The 11,935-nt window shown below is 38.1% G+C and overlaps 1 pseudogene; it reads left to right on the top strand.

The window, feature by feature from the left end:
- Positions 1–396: 396 nt before the first annotated feature.
- Positions 397–10,333, top strand: LOC140604495 (splicing factor 3B subunit 4 pseudogene; annotated as a pseudogene).
- Positions 10,334–11,935: the final 1,602 nt, after the last annotated feature.

Raw genomic sequence — 11,935 nt, 5'->3', positions numbered from 1 at the left:
TTAATTGAGAACAGAGACTACGCCTATCATATGCATTGCTGCATCTCCAATGTCAAAAACAGGATCTGTCCCCAGAGTAAGTACCCAGAAATTTTATTACGAAAGTGCAAAACAAAACAAAACACCCCTACCCTACTTCTTGTAAATGCTTTTCTTGAGAAGAAAAAAAAAAAGGAAATCATTAAAGTGATTCTAGCTAACTTTTGAAAATTAGGACTATGAAGATTCAACCATCATGGGAAACTTTTTAGAGATCCTTTTAGATGTGAGTTTGCTGGCATCCCTGAATCTTTTAAGAAACACTTTATGCATTGCCTTTAATAATGTGATGGATTTCTGTTGGAAAACCGGTTTGGACCATAATTGCAAGTGTTGACTGATAACCACCTGCAGTGAATGGCTAGTTTGGCTTCCATTCAAGGAGCAGACAATAAAAGGAACCAATTTAACTTTCAAGATTCTGGTCATGGAGGAAAAGAGTTAGATGGAAAGCTGTCCTTACAGCTGTCTGTGCCAAGACAGATGGTGGGAAGGAGTAGTAAGTTATAAGGCACTCAATGAAAAAAAAAAGCTCTCTTACAGAGGCCCATTCTGCTGGCCAGTTGTATTTTCTCATCTTTGTTTTCAATGCATATTGCTCTATTTTGAGTTTCTAATCATCAGTTGCTATCCTTTCCTCCTGGAGTTTTGATCTATACCAATATATCAATTTAGATGCAAAATAGAAAACAAGTCATAAACCATTTTAAACTGTGTGGGGCTCCTCTCTCCTCAGAGAAGTCAGAAAGATGACCCCAATACCTGAAACAATTAATGGTTCTCATAAAAAACTGGAGAATAAATCAGTGATAACCCATTTCATTTTGATTATTGTTCTGAATGGCTAAACAGAATAACTGAAGTTAGTAAAAAAATTGCAAGATGGAACTGAGCTGGCTAGTGTTTGTTTTCTACTAGCCAAAGGCAAGTGATTGTATTTACAGTATAGTATGGTCTTGGCTTCTGTGAAGTATTGCTCTATTAATTTTCTTATTTCACAACCCAGTTTTATCTCTTTTTGTGGGCTAAGCATATGCACCCATTGGGATTCCATTGTTGCCCTGAGATGAAGAGTTTTTTTCTGCTCTTCATCTCAGAGCCCTGTCAACTTACCTGGTTTCCAGTCACTTCTTTAGGTGTAACTTACCTGTAAATCTTCTTTCCTGATCTCTCTTCTAAATTCCAGTCTTGTCTTCTATATATTTTGCCACATTTGGGACTTGCCATTCATTCTGAAAATCATCTGTCTGCTCCTACTATTTTATTTTTATAGCCACAGGTACAGCAAACTCACTGTTATGTGATATCAACTCTAAATTTGGGGTCCTACATGCATGGGGAGAATAGTTTGAGCCATCACCTCCTATTCCGAATACCATGGTAGGACTTCTTTGCAAATTCATTATTTACCTATTCATTAATGGGTAAAAGTACCCATTTACTTACATCACTACTACTATCATTTACTTACATTACTACTTCGTAGCTCAGGAATTAACAATGGCTCCATAACGGCCGGCACCAAGTAAAAAGACAACATGTTTCTATTAGTGTGTGAACTATAAATAGTTTTATGATTAAATGCCATTTTTATTTATTTTTTTTGCCATTATTATTTTTAATGAAATTTAAATTCACTAAACAAAAATGATAAATGTTCATTTTTAAGCATGATGTCAAACATTTTCAAGTTTTATTAAGCATGTATTATTCACGCAAATAGATGCAGACACACACCTATACCCATCTAAGCAAACAATACTTTATTCCCAAAATTCATTTAGTGTTGCTAAATGAGTTTCTGATTGAGTGTTCTGATGGAGTTCCTCTTTTCCTTCCTTTGTCCCTTCCTCCCTTTCTTATTTTTTTCCTTTCTGCCTTTCTTTCCCTTTTTCTTTCTTTGGTTTATATGTCTAAGAAGTTTGCTTAGATCTCTGTATGCTTACCTATCCAGTTTTTAAAATTGACTGTATTTGACACAATGTTCCATTAATTTCAGGTGTATAACACAATGATTTGAGTTGTCTCTATGTTATGCTATACTCACCACAAGTGTCACCATATCACACTATTACATTATCATCGACTATATTCCCTATACTCTACCTTTTATCCCTGTTAATTATTCAATCCACAACTGAAAGCTTGTGTTTCCACTCTTCTTCACCCATTTTACCCATCTTTCCACCCTCCGCCCTTCTGACAACTATGTGTCCTTTAAGAACATGAAACTCTAAGTTTTCAAGACCACATTATAAATCTATTTTTCTATTTTCTCTTTTGGCTGATCTGTGTGTATCAATTAGCAGAATTATAAATAATATTTAATGATTTTTACCATAAAAGTCACAAGCCTACAAATCAACCTCGCGAAAATGTTTGAGTAACTTTGAAACATCACCTTCTAAGCAGTGTTCTGTCCATGTTATTTCAATTTTATCTGAAATCTGTTAGCTATTAGTTTACATAGTATTTCTGGTTTGGCATTCTTCCGTTCCCCAAATTCCTGGAATATATAGAAAACAGAACTTATTCTCTTGCTGGAGAAAATTAATCTGGGTAACTGTAGCCCAACATTAATTAATGGTTGGCAAACAAATTTGGCTACATTGCTCCTCTCTCTCAAGCAACAAACTCAGCCTTCATAGTCTGTCACAGAACTTTAGGTGAATAAGTAGATGGCCAATCTTCTGATGCTATGTTATGTCATATATTCTCATGATATAAATCCCTGATAGTTCTGCTTCCATTATCATTTTTGTGTTAGTTCTATCTATTTTAGCATCAACTAGTTCTTAAACTTTTGGATGTCACAGTTCGGTAAAATTTCAAAGCAAAAGTTGGGATACCAATACAATTAAATGATTTTCAATTTTTATAGTTAGAATATTAAAATTTAAGTAAATACATTCCTCTCATGTTACAAAGTCATCTATCTATCATCTATCTATCATCTATCTATCTATCTATCTATCTATCATCTATCTATAATCTATAATCTGTCAGCCTTTATTTTTTTTGAAGACCATTGATGTTCCTTGGAAGAGGATGCCCTATTCACTTTCTTTTACAGTTGTAATTTTTTTCTTTCTTATTAGCTGTCTCTCATTTATTCTTTTTCTAGCAAACAATGTCTCACTTTCATTCTTTCAGGGAAAACTTTTTCTATCCTACCAATTTGCAGACTTCCTCTCCATTATGACTGTCATAGTTACAGTTAAACAGATTTCATAAGTAAATAATCTTAATTGGAACTAATTTATCACTAAGTGAGAAAATCTTAGTACTTCTGAAACATACAAAAGCACTAAAATTGACATAAAATATGTAATAAAGAAGTATGATGGAATTGAATGTTTCAGAAATATTTATTTCTTTGGGTCACATTGTAATTGTCCATATATTCAAAATATATATCCAAAAAATTATAACAAAAACTTCAATCATCCTAATTTTCTCCAGTTCATCTTTAAAAAGACCAGTGAACCAAGATTCTGTAGTATATGAGAAAATTACATATAGTATATGTAGTATATGTAGTATACAAGATTCTATATATATATAGAATATATATATATACACTATATATATATATATAGAGAGAGAGAGAGAGAGATTACCATATGCAAAAGAAACATTCGTACTTTTTCTTCATTTATCCTTCAATGGTGGAGAAATCCAGAGCAAGTTTTAACATATTTTCATAAGTATCCAAGCAAATTTACCAAATAAATACTATAAATTCAGTAGTTACCTCTTTTCTGACTTTACAGACCATTAATTGTCTCTTAACAGAATGATACTAGAATGATATAATCAATGTTTAGTAAGCCTATCAGAAAATCCTCACTTTGTCTAGTTGGGTTTATATGGGAGCATTCATCCAAAATATTTATTAGGCACCCTTCTCCTCCAAACATGGTGCTATAGGATGGAAATAAAATGTTAAATAAGATAGTTAATATAACCACAGTGATATTGGTCAAGGTTACATTTTAGATATACAATAAACAAGGAAGCAGGGTAAAAGGAAGTAAATAGAGTTGTGTCTGCCTGTTATGAGTTATTTGAGGCAAATAAAATAGAGGACTAATTTCTATTGCGTGGTCAGTAACGACAGCCTCTTTACTGTGCTGACATGTAGGCTGAGATCCAATGGATGAACAGGAGCTACGCAGGTGGCACCCTTCAAGCAGAGGGAGCAGGAAGCTCAGAGGTTTTGCCGATACAACGGGATGGGAACTGAAGGCAGGTGTGATGTGAGATGCTACATGCAGAGGAAGGTAAACAGAAATGAGGCCAAGGTCAGAATGAAAGGTAGAAGAGTTCAATGACCAGGCATTTCAGGCCAAGAGTTTCCATGAACTATTTTCACTCATTTCTCTGAGTTTATGACTGCAGAAGCAGCTCCCAGAGAATTAGAAGTATTGAATGCCTTTATGTTCACCATACATGGGATGAATGTATGGCATAGATGAATGAAGAAGCAAGAAAAGTGTTTTCATGCAGGAGTAAAGCCAATTCAATGCATTCTGTCCCCAAGGATCACAGGTTTTAAACATGGGTTGTTTCCATGAGGTTTGGTTTACAATAGCCCGCAAACCACAGGTGAAACCCTGTTTAATCATCAAGCACAACCTGGACATTTGAATACATTTGAATCTCAGCTTTAAGACCCTCATGGATTATTTAAAGAATCCACACTGATTTCTTTAACCACAAAAATGCAGATTATTCTAGAGTTTTTTAATTGTGATTTTTTAAGGGTTATACTTAGAGAAAAAAATAATGAACAGTTTGAACACAAATTTTTTTGTATATTTTTTATTGGAGTTCGATTTGCCAACAGATAGTATAACACCCAGTGCTCATCTCATCAAGTGCCCCCCTCAGTGCCTGTCACCCAGTCACCCCATCCCCCCGCTCACCTCCCTTTCCACCACCCCTTGTGCGTTTCCAAGAGTTAGGTGTCTCTCATGTTCTGTCACCCTCACCGGTATTTCCCACTCATTTTCCCTCCTTTCCCCTTTATTCCCTTTCACTATTTCTTATATTCCTCATATGAGTGAAGCCATATGTTTGTCCTTCTCCGATTGACTTACTTCACTCAGCATAATACCCTCCAGTTCCATCCAACGTCGAAGCAAATGGTGGGTATTCGTCGTTTCTAATGGCTGAGTAATATTCCATTGTATAAATAGACCACATCTTCTTTATCCATTCATCTTTCATTGAACACCGAGGCTCCCTCCACAGTTTGGCTATTGTGGACATTGCTGCTAGAAACATCGGGGTGCAGGTGTCTCGGTCTTTCACTGCATCTGTATCTTTAGGGCAAATCCCCAGCAGTGCAATTGCTGGGTCGTAGGGCAGATCTATTTCTAACTCTTTGAGGAACCTCCACACAGTTTTCCAGAGTGGCTGCACCAGTTCACATTCCCACCAACAGTGCAAGAGGGTTCCCCTTTCTCCACATCCTCTCCAACATTTGTTGTTGCCTGTCTTGTTAATTTTCGCCATTCTCACTGGTGTGAGGTGGTATCTCATTATGGTTTTGATTTGTATTTCCCTGATGGCAAGTGATGCGGAGCATTTTCTCATGTGCATGTTGGCCATGTCTGTGTCTTCCTCTGTGAGATTTCTCTTCATGTCTTTTGCTCATTTCATGACTGGATTGTTTGTTTCTTGGGTGTTGAGTTTAATAAGTTCTTTATAGGTCTTGGATACTAGCCCTTTATCTGATAGGTCATTTGCAAATATCTTCTCCCACTCTGTAGGTTGTATTTTAGTTTTTTTTTACTGTTTCTTTTGCTGTGCAGCAGCTTTTTATCTTGATTAAGTCCCAATAATTCATTTTTGCTTTTGTTTCCCTTGCCTTCATAGATGTATCTTGCAAGAAGTTGCTGTGGCCAAGTTCAAAAAGGGTGTTGCCTGTGTTCTCCTCTAGGATTTTGATGGATTCTTGTCTCACATTTAGATCTTTCTTCCATTTTGAATTTATCTTTGTGTATGGTGTAAGAGAATGGTCTAGTTTCATTCTTCTGCACGTGGCTGTCCAATTTTCCCAGCACCATTTATTGAAGAGACTGTCCTTTTCCCAATGGATAGTCTTTCCTGCTTTGTTGAATATTAGTTGACCATAGAGTTGAGGGCCCATTTCTGGATTCTCTATTCTGTTCCATTGATCTATGTATCTGTTTTTGTGCCAGTACCACCTGTCTTGATGATCACAGCTTGCAGTACAACTTGAAATCTAGCATTGTGATGCCCCCGGCTCTGGTTTTCTTTTTCAATATTCCCCTGGCTATTTGGGATCTTTTCTGATTCCGCACAAATCTTAAGATAATTTGTTCCAACTCTCTGAAGAAAGTCCATGGTATTTTGATAGGGATTGCATTGAACGACATGTGATTGCATTGAATGTGTAAATTGACTTGGATAGCATATATGTTTTCACAATATTAATTCTTCCAACCCATGAGCATGGAATATTTTTCCATCTCTTTGTGTCTTCCTCAATTTCTTTCAGAAGTGTTCTATAGTTTTTAGGGTATAGATCCTTTACCTCTTTGGTTAGGTTTATTCCTAGATATCTTATGCTTTTGTGTGCAATTTTAAATGGGATTGACTCCCTAATTTCTCTTCAGTCTCATTGTTAGTGTATAGAAATGCCACTGATTTCTAGGCATTGATTTTATATCCTGCCACACTGCCGAATTGCTGTATGAGTTCCAGCAATCTTGGGGTAGAGTCTTTGGGGTCTTCTTTGTACAGTATTATGTCATCCACAAAGAGGATGCCAATTTGCCAATTTGAATGCCTTTTATTTCTATTTGTTGCCTGATTGCTGAGGCTAGGACTTCTAGTACTATGTTGAATAGCAGTGGTGAAAGTGGACATCCGTGTCATGTTTCTAATCTTAGGGGAAAGGCTCCCAGTGTTTCCCCATTGAGATTGATATATGCTATGAGCTTTTCATAGATGGCTCTTAAGATGCTGAGGAATGTTCTCTCCATCCCTACACTCTGAAGAGTTTTGATCAGGAATGGATGCTGTATTTTGTCAAATGCTTTCTCTGCATCTATTGAGAGGATCATATGGTTCTTGTTTTTTCTCTTGTTGATATGATCTATCACATTGATTGCTTTACGAGTGTTGAACCAGCCTTGCATCCTGGGGATAAATCCCACTTGGTCATGGTGAATAATCTTCTGAATGTACTATTGGATCCTATTGGCTAATATCTTGTTGAGAATTTTTGCAGCTGTGTTCATCAGGGATATTGGTCTATAATTCTCTGTTTTGGTGGGGTCTTTGTCTGGTTTTGGAATTAAGGTGATGCTGGCTTCATAGAATGAGTTTGGACACAATGCCACAACTCTACTCCCATGGGATAGTGTTGCAATTGTGCACATAATTGTGGTATAAGTTCGGCATTATCAGAGAATAAGGAGACTGGGTTTAACCAATTTGTGTTTATATCCTACTTTCCAGGGGAGTGAGAAGTGTGTGATTGATAGAAGATGTGTTTATTGAGATTGTCAAGAATCAAGCTAAAAGCCCTATCATCAGGAGTCACCAGACAATGAACACGCTCATAGAATTTGGTTCTAAAATAACAGTCATAAAGGACAAGAATTCCTTTTGGAGTTTTGGATTTCATGTTTGGGAATTCATTAGAAAATCCTTTCACTTCTCAAACTAATATCCTTGTAAGAGGCTAGGAGTATCTGCAACTAGTTTTCAAATAACATTTTTCCTGACCATATTTGTTTAAAAAAAAGATGCAAAATATCCACATGTTAATTTCCTCTCTTTTCTCTGTCTTCTTTTTTATTTTCTGCCATTAGGTAATTTGAGAACATACACCTGATTCAAAATATTTTTTTTCCTTTTTTTAAGTACAGTGTCACTAAACAGGAGATTAGCTATTTCATTTAGAACCTAAATAGTTCCCCTGTGTTCAGGTGTAATTGCCACAGGTAAAGGTTGTCCCATAATGAGGGGCATTAGCATTTAAATTTAACAAAGTAAAGACTGTAGAGACGGTCCATGATCCAAATGACAAATCACTGAGGAGGGCTTGCTGAAGAATTAAAATGACTCTAAAAATTAACCCAAGAAATTGGGACAAGGAACAGTATGTTTCAGTGAGATAGACACCAGAAAGTAAGGAAGCTCAGATGAGTACAGAGAAGTTGGAATGTCTGGGCTCTTAAGCTAGTGGGAATACCTCTATCTTCTTTCCTCTCTCCTTCCTTCCCCCTTCCCCTATCTCTCTTCTCTCTCTCTCTCTCTCTTTTTCTGTCCTGTCTCTCTGTCTCTGTCCCCCTCCCCTATCTTGTCATCAATACAGCTCTCACACAGTCTATGAGATAGAATATTCTCTTGAAATTCTAGCTTGCCTTTCAGATAATATCCTACTTCCCTGTTCCAAAGTCCCACATCTCCTAATACAGCAGACTTAGAAATGTATGTTTGTTTTCTACATTACTTAAATGCCTACTCACTCTATCATAAACCATTTCTTTATATAAACTATATTTTGCTGAGTTCTTTCCTGCTGGACAACTCAAAGGGCTCAATATATATATACTGAGCCCTTTTGAGCCTATATATATATATATATATATATATATATATATATACACACACACACACATATTTAGTTTTACAAATATCTATCAGTCATAGAACTTGTTTACACTGCATTGCTAATTCTCTTTCTATTCAATTAGTGCTTGAAGGGCAGGCACCATATTTAGTGTTTACTATTGTATCTATTGCATCTACCTAGCTCAGTGCTCAGACTATGGAAGGTACAAATCAATATTTGTTTAATTAAAATCTTGGTTAATTGAAGAAAATTCAGGAGGTGTTAAATAATGTAAGAAAATGAAAAAAAAATTGTAGTATTATCATCCAGAAAACATTAGTTAAGAATCTTATGTACAGGCCTGGAGAGGGCAGGAGCTCTTTCGCCATGGCAGCAGGGTGGATCTGAAGCAGAACCAGGATGCCACTGTCTACATCGGGGGCCTGGATGAGAAGGTTGGCAAACCACTGCTGTGGGAGCTTTTTCTCCAGGCAGGGCCAGTAGTCAGCACCCACATGCCAAAGGATAGAGTCACAGGTCAGCACCAAGGCTATGGCTTTGTGGAATTCCTGAGTGGGGAAGATGCTGACTGTGCCATTAAGATCATGAACATGATCAAACTCTATGGGAAGCCAATAAGAGTGAACAAGACATCGGCTCACAACAGCAACCTGGACGTGGGGGCCAACATTTTCATTGACAATCTGGACCCAGGGATTGATGGGAATCTGCTTCATGATTCCTTCAACGCCTTCGGGGTCATCTTACAACCCCCCAAGATTATGTGGGACCCTGATACAGGCAACTCCAAAGGTTATGCCTTTATTAATTTTGCGTCATTTGATGCTTCGGATGCAGTTACCGAGGCCATGAGCAGGCAGTATCTTGGTAACCGCCCCATCACTGCGTCCTATGCCTTCAAGGACTTCAAGGGGTTGCGCCACGGCTCAGCAGTTGAACGACTTCTGGCAGCCCAGAACCCACTCTCCCAAGCTGACCACCCTCATCAGCTGTTTGCAGACGCACCCCCTCTGCCTTCAGCCCCCAATCCTGTCGTTACATCTTTGGGGTCTGGGCTCCCTCCACCAGGCATGCCTCCTCCTGGGTCCTTCGCACCCCTAGTGCTGCCTCCTGGAGCCCTTCCACCTGGGATACCCCCAGCCATGCCCCCCGACACCTATGCCTCCGAGGGCTGGAGGACACAGTCCACCATCAGCAGGAATCCCAGGGGCCAGACGTCCTGGACATGGACACTCGCATCCTCACCCATTCCCACCGAGTGGGATGCCCCGTCCAGAGATGTCTCAGATGCAGCTGGCCCACCATGGCCCTCATGGCCCAGGCCACCCGCATGCTGGGCCCCCAGGCACTGGGGGGCATCTGCCACCCCAACCACCACCTGGAATGCCTCATCCTGGGCCTCCTCCAATGGACATGCCCCCTTGAGGGCCTCTGTATGGATCTCCCATGGGTCACCCAGGTCCCATGCCTCCACATGGGATGCTTGGACCTCCTCCACTGGTGCCTCCTTGTGGATACACTGGGCCTCCATGATCCCCACCCTCTGGCTACCAGCGGGGACCCCTGCCTCCACCCAGACCCCCCCCCCCCCCCCCCCCCCCCCCCCCCCCCCGCCCCCTGCCCAGCCCCGGCTCCAGTTCCCATCATAGTCCATTCCGAGGCCTTCTTCCTCAGTAATTTCTAATTCTCTCACCTCCTGTTCTATCTTCCTAATATCTTTTCAATTCCTTGGACTAATCAGATTTGCTGTAGCTCCCTAGGGCTAAGGCACTAATCCCTCTCAGGTCTTTTTCTTTCCTTTTTTTTTTTTTTAAGTGTAATTTTTTTTCACAGGAGCTTTTATTATTGTTTCTGTGTTGGTCCTAAGTATTTTGCAAATACACAGAGAAAATAAAACTAAACTCCTTTTTTTTTTTAATCTTACGTACAACTCCATGTTTTCTGTAAGAGTACAGATTGATGTGGTTCATTGTTTTATCAGTACATTTTTGATTACTTTTTATCTCATAAGAGTTAATGTTTCTTTTTGAGATTGCAAAAGTTTTTCCCATTAGCATCTTGTGTTTCTTAAACTGTTTTATTTTGCCCCCAAATGGATTTTTCTTCATATATTTTTTTTTAACCTTTAGATATATTTGGGTTTTTTCTTTCTCTTTTATGTATATACAGACATCCAACATAAACAAACTTGGATCCAATTTATTTTAGATATTTTGCCTTGATCTTTTTTCCTTATGTATTTTTTAACCAAATGTTTTCTAAGTTTTCTATTGCCTCCTCAAATCATCAGGGAGTTCTAGCGTTTTCCCTGTATGTCTGTCCATCCTATTTAGCTATACAGTTCTTGACTCTTGTAGAGAGTAAGATAGCAAATAGCAGCTTGGGTACTGATGTTTTTGTTTTGTTCAGCCCTTTGGCTGTCTGGGTTTTGTGAGGAGAGTGTGTTTCTGGATTCTAGCACTGAAATTCATTTAAGTAATACACAGATTTCAGGATATCATGACTTCTCTGTACATGTGAAAGAATTTCCTTTTGCATCTTTTTATTTTTTTTTTCTTCTCAAGATGAGCTACAGTTCCTATGATTTAAACTTATAATGATTTCAGGGTTTTGTTTGATTGTCTGAAAAAAATTACACTCATGTTCATTTTATGTTTTGTTGATTTTTAAATTTTTTTCTTCTCTTTTTTTTTTTTTTCCTTCCAAGATTTTAGTTCTTGAACTAGTGATTACATTTCCCACATTTTCATTATTTGCTTTAGACAAGAGTGGGGTGTCAAAAAAATTTTTTTGCCCTCTTTCTTCCCTGCTTAGAACTGATATAATATTGTCCTCTGTGAAGAAGACTTCTGAAATCTTCTGAGGTCCCACAACACATTTAGTAATATTCTAACTTACCTAATTTCCTCTTGTGTACAATTCTTCAGAATCTGGTTGCTCTAGAGTTTTCTAATACTAAGGGAAAAAATCTTCTATTTGGATGAACTTTGGAACCCTTTAGTTCTTATACCAGTGGCATTTCTTACTCTTTTACATTTTTTTGCTTATTATTTTCCTTTTTTAAAAAAGGAAAAAAAATCTTTTTTTAAAAAGTCTTCCAGGTGTGAGCTATTATCAACCTATTTTAAGGAGAACGAGACCCAGAGTATTACCTTCCTTGATTAGGAAGGTGGATGATGGATTATCCGTCTGGATTTGGCTAGATTAAATTAGACAGGGCATTCAGGAGGACCGGAAAGAGTGACCCCTGGTGTTATAATCCTCCTTCCTCCCAAACCG

The sequence above is a fragment of the Canis lupus genome, chromosome 15 (assembly GCF_048164855.1).
Source record: "Canis lupus baileyi chromosome 15, mCanLup2.hap1, whole genome shotgun sequence".
Classification (NCBI taxonomy): domain Eukaryota; kingdom Metazoa; phylum Chordata; class Mammalia; order Carnivora; family Canidae; genus Canis; species Canis lupus.
Note: the sequence above shows the minus strand (reverse complement) of the source record. Positions and strands in the feature narration are given on the sequence as shown.